The sequence below is a fragment of the Carcharodon carcharias genome, chromosome 14, assembly GCF_017639515.1.
Source record: "Carcharodon carcharias isolate sCarCar2 chromosome 14, sCarCar2.pri, whole genome shotgun sequence".
Taxonomy (NCBI): Eukaryota; Metazoa; Chordata; class Chondrichthyes; order Lamniformes; family Lamnidae; genus Carcharodon; species Carcharodon carcharias.
This window is the reverse complement of record NC_054480.1, coordinates 65,342,278-65,356,154: the sequence shown is the minus strand read 5'-3', so window position 1 is coordinate 65,356,154 and position 13,877 is coordinate 65,342,278. Positions and strand designations below refer to the sequence as shown.

Below are 13,877 nucleotides of genomic sequence, written 5' to 3'. Positions count from 1 at the left end.
AGGTACCCATGTGGCACCTATATAATAGGCATGATATAACTGAATTTCTAGACCCCGTATCTAAACTTGATTAGCAAGAGAAAAGTTGTCATAACTGGTGTCACATCAGGGGTGTTTGTTACAACAAGCTCTTTGGTACTTAAAACCTACAGAGCCTGTCAGAAACTGAGGTTGCCAGGGTTCTTGTTAAGGTAAAATGATTTAGACACAGCTGGGTTTTGCAAATATTTCCAGAGAGAAACAGAGTTAACATTTCAAGTCGAAAATGACTCATCTCCAGAAGACAGAAGAAATTTGTTATTCAGCAGTGATCTGTTCTATATCGATGCTTAGCTGATGAAAATGGGATGGCTTATTGAAAGAGATACTTTGCTTTTGTGTGGGCTTTAATACTCTGGTATACTTATTTATCTTCGGACAATAAAAACTTCAAAAGGTACCCGATTATTTATTTTCCCTAATTTTCCCCCTCTTGCCCTACAGTTGTGACTTACACTGGGGGATGATTCCAGAGATATGGAACACCTCCTGGTATATTGGCTTCTTCCTATGTGAGCTGAGGCAGTAAGGGAGGGTGAGCTATTTGAGCATCAAGAGAATATTGTAAAGAAAGAAAATAATTTGCATTTCTAACACCTTTCATGACTTGAGAAATTTCCAAAGTACTTTATGATTGGTAAGTACTTTCTTGAAACACGGTAATTATTGTAATGGGAAAATGTGGCTGCTAATTTGTGCACAGCAAGGTTCCAAAAACAACAATGAGCCAAATGATCACATGGTCTGTTTCAGGTGTTGGTAGAGTGATAAATGCTGGCCAGGACACTGGGGAGAACTTCCCTGGTGTTCTTTAAATATTGCCAGTGGATTTTTTGCATCCACTTGAGAAAGCTTAGCTGGGACATCAGTTTCCCATCCCAAAGGCAGCACCTCCAACAGTGCCGCATTCACCCAGTACAGACACTGAAGAGCCAGCCTAGATTATGTACTCAAGTTTAAGAAGTAGGATTTAAACTAAAAAGCCAGATGATAGTTCATCAACTCTATTAAATCCGTTTCTCTCTCCACAGAGTATTTCCTATTGAGTATTTCCTGCATTTCCATTTTTATTTCCGTTTTCCAGAATCCACATCATTTTGCTTTTAAACGAATGTCCTTGTGACTCAGAGGTGAGCATGCTATCACCCAGCCATAGCTGACACCTCAGTACCATTTCTCTGCTTTTGCTTACTTGAAAAGATCCATTAATCTCAGTCTTGAACATTTCAATTGCTCAGTGCTGATTTTGCATAACAGTCATGCCTGTACTTTCAAAATGAAGATATGTGAACCAATCATATTGGAAGAGGACTACAGTCTGTGATGCCATCCTCCCTTCTTTGCCTTCCCCAGCCATGAGCACTAAGATCAACTGCATTCTCCTACCATCCTAGTTGAGACCAGCTAACGTAGCACAGATGGAACACGAGACTTTGCTAAGCTGCATGTCTCAGTGTTGCACTCTCCCTTTAGATTTCCACACACAACTAACAGAAGGTCAACACATCCTCTTTGGATAGAAGCATCACATTCAGTATTACTCAACATGTTATTTGACATTCAGATTATGGGATGTGCTTCTTGAAATAGTGATGCTTGAATACATTTCAGATATGGGTGTTTCACAAATACCAAATGGCTGCTCGGACCATGAGCAAACAGCTCATTATGTGGTTGTTTAGAGAAAATGGAAATGAAGCATTGAATCTAAATCCATTATCAAGTCATTTGGATATTAATTAACTGAATAGCAACAGCAAATTATCACGGTGTGAACTACTGCTGTATCAATTACCAGTAAAACCAAATTAAATTATCCTATTAATATTCAAGTACCTAGAAGTAATCAGCTATTAAATAGTTTCTTTGAATAGTAGTTTGCAGTCCTGATAATGTGCTAAATGTCTTCAGTAATATGGTCAAGTTCACAATTGCTGCATCATAAGTTTCTGTGAATGGAAAGTACCAACCCTCTAAATTTAACAGTGGGACATTTAATGCAAAAATATTGGTGAAGGGTCATTAATGGTTTATACAACTTATACAGTAAAGACACCTACTTGCTACAAGTAAAGAACAAACCATAGGAAGAAAGCTCCAACTTTTTTTTAATGTTGCTGAGACACGGGGAGAGCAGTTGAATAGGCAAATGCAAATGAACTAGGCCAGGGGTCAGCAAGATATGGTTTTGGAGCTGCATGTGGCTCGTGTGCAGCTCCCGAACTTGATTGATCAAACCCTTTTTGATGGCATTAGATGACTTGTTTTGAGTTTTTAAAAACTGTTATTAACTTTGCACTTCTGAAAAAGTATCATATAATTAACAGCTTTTTTGAAAAAAAAACATGGGGGAACAATAGTTCCCTGGTGCAGTCTCCATGACAACAGCTCAACTGATCAGAGTTAACTTTCCAACCAATCAGCAAAGTTTTCTAATGTAGTATAAATTGTTGCTTCCTTTGAAATTTGGCCTTCTTGCATCTGTCCTGATGAGAGCAAGACAAAAAGCTTTGACAGCATGTCTTATTTTTTCAGCATATTCAAGTTTGGTACTGCCAAGCAACTATTTGTAAAAATCTTTAAAATGTTTTTGGAATATGTCTCTATCTTGTTTTTCATTATCATTGACATTTGAGTAACAGCATTAAAGATCTTAAGATATTGTGTTTTTGAGTAAACTTAAAAATGCCTCTTGTTATTAAGGTTGCCAAGTCCTGACCTAGGCCATACTGACCAAGGAGATCCTAGATTCCATTTGCCAAACGATACTGAGGAGCCCATCTCTGCCAGGACATTAATTGGGATGGGAGGTGTCTTAGAAACATTAACAAAATGTTGGAGCTTTCTTCCTATGGCCTGTTCTGCAGCAAGTATGTGTCTTTATAATTAACTTCAGTGCTCTTGGGCAAGAGACAGATATATGCAAGAGGGGATAATCTTCAAATTACAGTGAGGTCATTTAGGAGTGAACCAGGAGACTCTTTTTCACACAAAGCATAGTGGAAATCAGAAACTCGCTCCCTCCAAACATATGCGGAAGCTAGGTCAATTGAAATTTTCAAGACTGAGATTGATAATTTTTTTGTTCACTAATGTTATTAAAGGACATGGAACAAAGATGGATAAATGGAACTGAGGTACAGATCAGCCACGATCTAATGGAATGGCAGAGCAGATTCCAGAGTCTGAATGGCCTACTCCTGTTCCTATGTTCAAGTGCTGTCTTGTGTCTGAGACTCCTGAACATGTGTGGATGTTGACTGAGGATTGCAATGTGCTTGATCACAATGTAACAAACACTCGAGCCAAGGCTCAATCATGATGATAGATAAGATATCAGCAGCCTTTTCACACTGTGGGTTGGTAACCTAATAAAAGCCAATTTCTTTGAGGAAAGCAGGAAGAAAAGTGAAAGAAAAAATACCTAAAATTAAGAAAAAAAGTAACAAAACATGTCCAGCTAACAGCATAGAAAATCCAAAGATAGTCTCCTCGCAGCAAACTGTTGAGACTGCAAAGTGTAATTCATTCATTAAAATGTCAAGAAGCTTAACTTCAACTGAAATGAAAGGGCAGCTGAGTGACTCCCAGGGGCTCAATGCAATTGGTTTTAATTAAAACTATTTCTTAAAGACTGCATTGAATGCAGTCTTATCATTCCCTTAGGTTTTTATTCCCCTTTGCCAACTTTTGCCCTCCACTGCCCTCCTGAAGGTGTTGACTTGTGTTTGATTGTCTAGGCTATGGTTGTCTTCTGACACCTTGCCCAAGGGGCCATTTTCATGTCCAAAGGCTATTCTACTGTAAGCCCTTCCTTGGCCCTCTTTTATTTCTATATGCTATCCTTTGGAAAGATCATTTGATAAAGAAGATTCAGTTTCGACATAAACGCTGACAACCTAACTCTACATCACCACCACCTATCTTAACCCCTCCATTGTCTCTAAGTTGTCAGACTGCTTGTGTGACATCCATTACTGGATGGGCAGAAATTTCCTCCAACTAAATATTGGGAAGACTGAAGCCACTACAAAACTCTGTTACCTAGCTGTCAACTTCATCCCTCTCCTTGGCAACTGTTTTCAAATCCCTCCATAGCCTTTCCCCTTCCTAGCTCAGTAACCTCCTTCAGCCTAACAACCCTCTGAGATACTTGTGCTCCGCTAATTCAGACATCTTGAGCATCTTCGATTTTAATTGCTCCATACTAGTGGCTGTGCCTTCAGCTGTAAGCTCTGAAATTACCTTCCTAAAGTTTTATGCCTTTCTTCCTCTATTTACTCCTTTAAGACACTACTTCAGACCTACCGCTTTGAACACGCACTGATCATTGCTCTGTCCTTCATGTGGCTCCATGTCAAATTTTGTTTGCTAACGCTCCTGTGCAGTGCCATGGGATGTCTTACTACTTTAAAAGCGGTTTAGAAATAAAAGTTGTTGCGAGGCATTGCAGCTGTACCTAATCTTGTTTTGGAACTCTGGATAGAGGGCAGGAGCAGGAATAATGACTAAACCTTTGACTCTATTAAAGAAGATCCCTCAAGCCAATTGAGGAGGCCTTGTCCTCTTGTTGAGATGAGTCAACATTCTGGATGTTGATCCCGGGACTTTCCTCATCTGCTTGCTTGAACTACTCAGTGGAAAAACTCACTGAGTGATTGAAGAGACACCATTCTGTGCTTTAAGTACTTTTTAAAGTTTTTGAACTATTTAAAAAGCACACCTCTAATCATTCCAGATCTGGTGACAACCACATCACTTGCAGTATGCTACAGTGACTGAGAAGTGGGTCTGAGTGTTGGTGAATTGGAACATGCAAAATCATTTGCTTCAGATATAAAAACAAAAAACTGCAGATGCTGGAAATCCAAAACAAAAACAGAATTACCTGGAAAAACTCAGCAGGTCTGGCAGCATTGGCGGAGAAAAAAAGAGTTAACGTTTTGAGTCCTCATGACCCTTCAACAGAACTGAGGAATATTAGGAGAGGGGTGAAATATAAGCTGGTTTAAGGTGGGGTGGGGGGGGGGGGGTGCTGTGGGGAGAGAACTGGGGGGGGTGTGGTTGTAGGGACAAGCAAGCAGTGATAGGAGCAGATAATCAGAAGATGTCACAGAAAAAAGAATAAAGAGGTGTTGAAGGTGGTGATATTATCTAAACAAATGTGCTAATTAAGAATAGATGGCAGGACACTCAAGGTACAGCTCTAGTGGGGGTGGGGTGGAAAGACTAACAGGGCATAAAAGGTATAGATTTAAAAATAATGGAAATAGGTGGGAAAAGAAAAACCTATATAAATTATTGGAAAAAACAAAAGGAAGGGGGAAGAAATGGAAAGTGGATGGGGATGGAGGACAGAGTTCAAGATCTAAAGTTGTTGAATTCAATATTCAGTCCGGAAGGCTGTAAAGTGCCTAGTCGGAAGATGAGGTGCTGTTCCTCCAGTTTGAGTTGGGCTTCACTGGAACAATGCAGCAAGCAAAGGACAGACATGTGGGCAAGAGAGGAGGGTGCAGTGTTAAAATGGCAAGCGTCAGGGAGGTTTGGGTCCTTCTTGCGGACAGACAGCAGGTGTTCTGCAAAGCAGTCGCCCAGTTTACATTTGGTCTCTCCAATGTAGAGGAGACCGCATTGGGAGCAACAAATTGATTAGACTAAGTTAGGGGAAATGCAAATGAAATGCTGCTTCACTCGAAAGGGGTGTTTGGGCCCTTGGACGGTGAGGAGAGAGGAAGTGAAGGGGCAGGTGTTGCATCTTTTGCATGGGCATGGGGAGGTGCCATAGGTGGGGGTTGAGGAGTAGGGGGTGATGGAGGAGTGGACCAGGGTGTCCCGGAGGGAACGATTCCTACGGAATGCCGCTGGGGGGGGGCAGTGAAGGGAAGATGTGTTTGGTGGTGGCATCATGCTGGAGTTGGCGGAAATGGCAGAGGATGATCCTTTGAATGCGGAGGCTGGTGGGGTGATAAGTGAGGACAAGGGGGACCCTATCATGTTTCTGGGAGGGAGGAGAAGGCATGAGGGCGGATGCGCGGGACATGGGCTGGACACGGCTGAGGGCCCTGTCAACGAACGTGGGTGGAAAACCTCGGTTAAGGAAGGAGGAGGACATGTCAGAGGAACTGTTTTTGAAGGTAGCATCATCAGAACAGATATGATGGAGGCAAAGGGACTGAGAGAATGGGATGGAGTCCTAACAGGAAGCGGGGTGTGAGGAGCTGTAGTCGAGGTAGCTGTGGGAGTCGGTAGGCTTGTATTGGATATTGGTGGACAGTCTATCACCAGAAATTGAGACGGAGGGGTCAAGGAAGGGAAGGGAAGTGACAGAGATGGACCATGTGAAAATGATGGAGGGGTGGAGATTGGAAGCAAAATTAATAAATTTTTCCAAGTCCCGATGAGAGCATGAAGCAGAACTGAAGTAATCATCGATGTACCGGAGAAAGAGGTGTGGGAGGGGGCTGGAGTAGGACTGGAACAAGGAATGTTCCACACACCTCATAAAGAGACAGGCATAGCTGGGGCCCATGTGGGTACCCATAGCCACACCTTTTATTTGGAGGAAGTTAAAGGAGTTAAAGGAGAAATTGTTCAGTGTGAAAACAAGTTCAGCCAGACGGAGGAGAGTAGTGGTGGATGGGGATTGTTTGGGCCTCTGTTCGAGGAAGAAGCTAAGGGCCCTCAGACCATCCTGGTGGGGGATGGAGGTGTAGAGGGATTGGACGTCCATGGTGAAGAGGAAGCGGTTGGGGCCAGGGAACTGGAAATTGTTGATGTGACGTAAGGTGCCAGAGGAATCATGGATGTAGGTGGGAAGATACTGGACAAGGGGAGAGAGAAGGGAGTCAAAATAACGAGAAATGAGTTCCGTGGGGCAGGAACAGGCTGACATGATTGGTCTGCCGGGACAGTTCTGTTTGTGGATTTTGGTAGGAGGTAGAAGCGGGCTGTCCGAGGTTGGGCGACTATCAGGTTGGAAGCTGTGGGAGGGAGATCTTCAGAGGAGATGAGGTCAGTGACAGTCCTGGAAACAATGGCTTGATGTTCAGTGGTGGGGTCATGGTCCAGGGAGAGGTAGGAGGAAGTGTCTGCGCGTTGACGCTCAGCCTCTGCGAGGTAGAGGTCAGTGCGCTAGAAACAACAGCACCACCCTTGTCAGTGGGTTTGATGACAATGTTGGGGTTGGACCTGAGAGAACGGAGTGCAGTAAGTTCAGAGAGAGACAGATTAGAATGGGTAAGAGGAGCAGAGAAATTGAGACAACTAATGTCACGCCGACAGTTCTCAATGAAAAGGTCAAGAGAAGGTAAGAATCCAGAGGGAGGGGTCCAGGTGAAGGGAGAATATTGGAGGTGGGTAAACGGATCCGTTGAACGGGGAGAGGACTCCTGCCCAAAGAAGTGAGCATGGAGACGAAGACGGCGGAAGAAGAGTTCAGCATCGTGCCCAGCCTGAAATTCATTGAGATGAGGGCGTAAGGGTATGAAACAAAGTCCTTTGCTGAGCACTGAACGTTCAGTGTCGGAGAGGGGAAGGTCAGGGGGTATCGTGAATACACGGCCGGGGCTGGGATTGGAAGATGGTGTGGGGACGGAGGGACAGGCAGGGGTGGAGGGTCCTAGATGGGTGTTGGTGTCGATGAGTTGTTGGAGTGTTTGTGGAGATGCTTCAGCCCATCTATCCTGATAATGGCCACCCTGGTGCAGTTACTTACTTTGAATCAATTTTACAGGAAAAAAACAGTTTAAAAAATGACTCAGCCGATTTGTAAGGTTATGTGGAGTAGAATTACCTTTCAACTTTTCATTATTCAATGCTTATTGATGTTCTGATGATACACAGCAAGTAAGCAACAGGGGACTGCTCTCTTACAAACCCCCAAGTGATGTCAGACAGGAGAAAGGATTGTGGATTATAGAATCCAACCTTATTCAATCTTTTTTCTAAAGTGCTCCAATTGAATTTGTTTCTTTGATTTGCACCTAGTTCAATTATAAGGTCAATTGCAAAATTGATAAAATATCTCCAGTGAAATATTTCTGCCCTTTTTTTGACTTGAAGGTAGGAGAGCAACAGATTAAAATCAGCTTGACACTTATGGATTCACTCCTGGCATGACCTTTTCTAGGTCTGAGCATGGATTGAAGTTAGAGATGTGAGCCCTGATAACTATTCATGAACTCTGTGTAATATGAACCTCAAAAGCAAAATTTTTACCTCGTCGGCGGGCAGACTTGGGAACAGCTGTGCCACAGTCCGCCACCTGCGATTGGGCCCCGACCGCGATTTCACACTGGCTGTTCAATTAACAGCCAGCCAGCACGAAACACCCACTGATAACCTCAGCGCTGCCTTGGTGGGGGTGGAAGGAGTGTGATCGTTGAAGTGTGTGCATGCATGTGGGTGCGCTCAGTGAAAGCTCCCTGAGGCACAGATCTGCCTCAGGGAGCTGAAGATTTTTAACATTAAAAATAAAGATTTCAAAAATAAGGAAAACATGTCCCCTCATGTGACTCTGTCAGCAGCAAGGATATGTTAAAAATTGGTTTAAAATTTTTTTATAGTTTTTTTAATCACTGTTCAAAACATCATCCTGCCCGTGGATGAGCTTTCACAAAAAAGGCAAAAGCCACTTGGCCTATTTGCCAGCCTGCCAACCATAAGATTGGATGGGTAGGGAAAATTTCACTTTAATTAATTTATTAATGGGCTTAACAGTCCTCTTGATTGTTGGCGAGCGCACTGTCGACTCCCGCGCATGCCCACCGACTGAAACATTGTGTGAATGCGCAATGACGTTGGGATGCTCGCTCGATATCATTGCACACTATTTCTCTTGTGCATGTCAAGCTGAAAGTCCTGCCCCAAGTATCCTTTGGGGAGTTAATGGGGCAGGTTAGGGGAATGGAGAACGGTTGATATTTTGCTGTCGGCTTTTGAGAAATAAATTAAATGGCTTGTTTCCTTTGAACCAAGACAAGCCTCAGACGACATTCGGGGCTATCCACATTTGAAGCTGTTAAAACATTGGGAGCGTGCAGAATGAGGGGCCATAGTGTTAAAATTAGAACTAGGCCATTCAAGGTTGGTGAAAGCAAGTGGAAAACTGGAACTTCTTCCCTCAAAAAGCTGTTAAGTCCAGGCCAATTGAAAAGTTCAAAACTAAATTTGTGGGATTTTTGTTAGGTAATGGTGTTAAGAGTTAACAAACCATGGCATATAGATAGAATGGGGATCCGGATCAGTTATGTCTAATTGATGGGCAGTGCAGGCTAGAGGGGGCCTCCTCCTATTCCTCTGCTCCTAGGTTTATCTTTATTATATGGGTGATAATTTTGTGAAATGGATAACCTACCTGTTATTGAACCCACTAAATTTTCATTCCATTCCAATTATACAAATTTCAGGTGAATATACCTCTATATTGAGCCTGCGGAGATCTTTCCTTGTGTGATATAACCTCTTTAGTTCTACACCGAGTGACATGAACAGATTAATCCTTAACTGATGTCTTTGCAAGATAATTGAATCAGCCTTTGCTTTACTCTGGCTTAACATTAGTCAAACTAATCTTTCTTTGGTTCACAATGGTGCATGTTACAAATATTCATGGGCTTGGCCTAAATAGCCAAGTGGTTATGGTACTGGGTTTGTAACCATAAGATCAAGAGTTCAAATCTCACAATGGCAAACTATGAAACAATGTAACTTCATCTGAAACAGATGGAAACGGGTTTGTACTCGAAAGAGTTACAAATATTCATTGTACCTTTCACAGACTTGTCAGTAACTTTTGTATTTAAGGATAGAGAGTAAAGCCTTCTCCAGTAGAGGCAGAGCTGCCATACTCAGCTGGCTCACTCTGGTAAGAGGGAAAGCTATGCAGTAGGGGTGGACTTACTTGCATATTTTATTTGGAAGCTCAATCAAGAAACAACAAGAACAACGAATATTTACCTGGCATCGTTAACTGAATAAAACATCATGAGACACTTCACAGAAACATTATAAATGAAATGTGATGCAGAGCCACATAAGGAGATATTAGGTCAAATAACCAAAGACTTGGTCAAAGAGCTAGGTTTTAAAGAATGACCTAAAGGCAGATCAAGGTAGAGAGGGTGGAGAGATGTAGGGAGGGAATTCCAGAGACTAGAGGCTAGGCAACTGAAGGCATGGTCATAAATTGTGGAATAATTAAATTCAGGGATGCAGAAGAGGTCAGGATTAGATGAACGCAGATAGTTTGGTGGGTTGTGGGCATGAGAAAGTAACAGAGATAGGGAGAAGTGCTGCCATGGAGGGATTTGAAAGGATGAGAATTTTGAAATCAAGATGTTGCTTGACTGGGAGCCAATGCAGGTCAGTGAGAAAAGGGGTGAAAGATGAATGGGTCTTTGTGCTAGTTACAATCCAAGCAACCGATTTTCAGATGATCTCAAACTTACAGAGGGTAGGATGTTGGGGACCAGCCAGGAATTTATTGGAATGGTCAAACCTAACAAAGGCATTGTTGAGGGTTTTAAAAGCAGATAAGCTGAGGCAGGGGATAAGTAAGGCAATTTTATAAAGTTTAGTACAAGTGGTCTTAGTGATAACGTGAGTATGTAATTGGAAGTTCATCTTGAGGTCAAATATGATACCAAAATTGCAAACGGCCTGGTTTATACTTAGATAGATGCGGGTACAGGGATGAATTCAGTAGCTAGGGAATAGAGTTATCAATGGCATTCCTGGAGATAATCATGGGCTGACCTGTGCAATTTCCCTCCCTAACAGCACTGCAGGTGTACCTACACTATATGGACTGCAGTGGTTCAAGAAGGCAGTTCACCACCACCTTCTCAAGGGCAATTAAATATTGCCCACAGCCCATGAATGAATACAAAAAAACCTGGGGTCTGTCTCACTTCTGATAAAATCATGGCAGAACAATGGAAGCAACTCTCAGCAAATAGCAACAGTTCCAAATTATAGTGAAACAAAAAGCTAAACAGATCTTTTGACTGCTATTATTGTGCAACTGTATTTGTAGTTGCTGGGTTACTGGGTGAATTCTAATAAGTTTACGGTCAACCTTATTGTATGGAGGGCATCTCAAAGCAAGATTACTCAGTCCACTCCTTTCCGAGTGTGTGCTACAGCAAGTGATGGTCTTTAAAATTGCATTTTAATTGTCTTTTAAAAAGATTTATATATTGCAGCTGGCTGGACCAATGGAAGTGGGAGCGCTACCACATATATTATAGTGATGAATCATTTTGGGTTATTTGAATGCTAATTAGGAAGCAAATATGTTGTACGAAACACGAGAGATTGCAGTTCATCAGGAAGACAGATGAAAGCAGAGAGCTGCACAGTTGAGTTGTTCGTAGAAGGACTGGAAATGAATTACAATGAGAGTTTGAACCAATACAATGTACAGTTGCAACATGCTGATTTGGGGAATATATGCAAAGCTCAGTAGTATACTTAATCGAAGTCATAATAATATTGAATTACCCAAAGCTGGTGTCCTAGTAGTGGGTAACACTGATGCACCTTCATTTCACTCCTTATTCCCTTACAACAGTAACATAAGTCCTTTTTGTTGGGGGAGAATTTTCTTACCGTCGGGCAGGCCGGTCGGGAGGGGACGCGGGCGGGTGCGGAGCTGATCGGCGCCCACGATCAGCTGTGCGCCATTTTACATGGGCGGGCCAATTAAGGCCTGCCAGCGTGGCGTGCATCCGATACCTGTTTGGGAGGGGGAGGAGGGGGAGGAGGGAGAGTCGGGGCCTGCGCTCTTTCATGCATGCGCGTGAAAGAGCGCAGAAATCTCCCTGCCAGTGTCACATAAGCTGGGACATGGTTATGAATTCAGATAAATTATTTTATTTAATTAATAAGATCGTCACACCTGATGTCACCATGCGTCATTTTACACGTCAGCATGCAGAGCCCACCCCCACATGCCAAACAGAAGATTCTGGCCATGGTAGCCTAGGGTTGCAGGCATTGAAACCAATAGAAACAGCTGGAGCAAGAACACAGAGCCAAACACTTAATACAATGTGTAAGCCAATTTATTATTTACTTTCTTTTATTGTATTCATTACTTTTTAACCATGTAACTGTTTCTTTACTTCTTTTATATTAATGAATGCAGACCCGGTTGCTTGATGAACCTGTGTGCCGAGTTTGTCTCATGGTGGTAATATGAAAGGTTGATGAGGAGCAGTGCCCTAACTGAAGACACATGTATTGTGGGCGCTAGGCAGGATGGGTAACTTAGTCAAGACACCCTTGCCAGAAGTAGCAAGGACTGCAAAATGAATTAAATTGTGCAGGAGAACTGGTCTCGAACTGCGACAAAGATAGGCCCGTTTTATGCTCAGTAAGAGGTGATAAAGATGTCTATCTGTACCAGCCTGGGGATTGATAATAGTGTAAGAGATAACAAGGTGGAGTCAGACTGGCTCTATTCCTTCAAGCATGCCCTTGTGAGACGCCCAGGAAATAAAGGCACGGGAAAAGACACTTATGTAATTGAAGGCCAATTCAATGGGCTAAAAACAGGTATTACTTTATAGGCCACAAGGCCAGAGCTAAAGTATAAAGAAAGAGCACACAAAGGCATCATTGCTGCAGTGGAGTAGAGTGATTTGGTCTGTTGCTCCAAAGTCAAGCATGGGGGGCTCGTCGGTGGATTGACCAGCAAGACCGACTCTGGCTCGTAGGGAAACTAAGCAACTGGGAGTATCATGAACATCTACTGTTACACAGTGGTTCAATAAAGGTGTAGCACATTTAGTGGAACAATATCTAAGTTGTTGTGTGCCATTGTTATCTAGAGTAAAGCAAGAACATTTAGACCAGGCAGAGGGTCTTACAAATGTTAACGACAAAAATCTGGGGATTCATAGAAATCAATACACAGCAGGCAGATTCCAGGCAGGGGTGGGGAGTAGGGGTAGGAGTACATGGAGAAAACTTGTCACCTGTACAAAGCTCTTGTGACTGCGCCTCATTCAGTCACTTTACCAGTGCTCACAGGGAGCTGGCTGGCGCAGGAGGGATTTTTTTGACAGCTTTCCCATGGATCCAAGCCAAAATTTGTATCTTAATAATTGTTTGAGGAAGGGAAGAGAAATGAGCACCATAGTGGGTCAGGAGATATTTGTTGGGCCCAGGGGTTCATTTAGGGGATCCTCTAAGCCCATTGAGAATTTTAAAAAGAGCTTACCTGTGTCATTCTGTAATCTATCTGCAACAGCCCCTTTAAGGATCACTGATTCAACTCACTCAGCATTGATAGAGCAGCCAGGAAAAACGGTATCATGTGAGGGTTCTCAGAGAGATGGGACACATGCTGTGTGAAGCCCTAGCCTATATTTTTAATATACTTTTAATACTTTTGGATGATTCCTGTAGGCTGGAAGTAGGCTAACATAAAGTTTTCCATCTTTAAAAAAGAAATGAAAAGACTCTGGTAACTATGGGCCCATTAGTTCAGCAGCAGATGCTAGAGGGAATCATTAAGAATGCAATGTATAAGTGTTTTGGTAAAGAAAGCCATATTAGGACACCCAGCATAGCTTCATAAAAAGGTCATGTCTTGCAAACCTAATTGAATTTTTGAAGAAATAACCAAGATGGTGGATGAGAGAAGCCAAGGAGACATTGTCTACTTATTCTTCCAAGAAACATTTGATAGGATACTGCATAAGAGGTAATATATTGTGCTGGATTGAGAAATAGCTGGGAGGAGATAGGCAGAAAATAATTATAGATGATTTTTATACCAAATTTCTTGAATTTTAAGGGCAGAATATTGTGCTTGTTGGGCAGGCGCATGC

General features: G+C 42.6%; 1 protein-coding gene across 1 annotated transcript in view; it reads right to left on the bottom strand.

Annotated features, from left to right (window-relative positions):
- The window catches only part of LOC121287539 (solute carrier family 12 member 5-like), a 426,506-nt gene that overhangs the window by 204,303 nt on the left and 208,326 nt on the right, over nt 1-13,877 (bottom strand). The window lies entirely within an intron of this gene.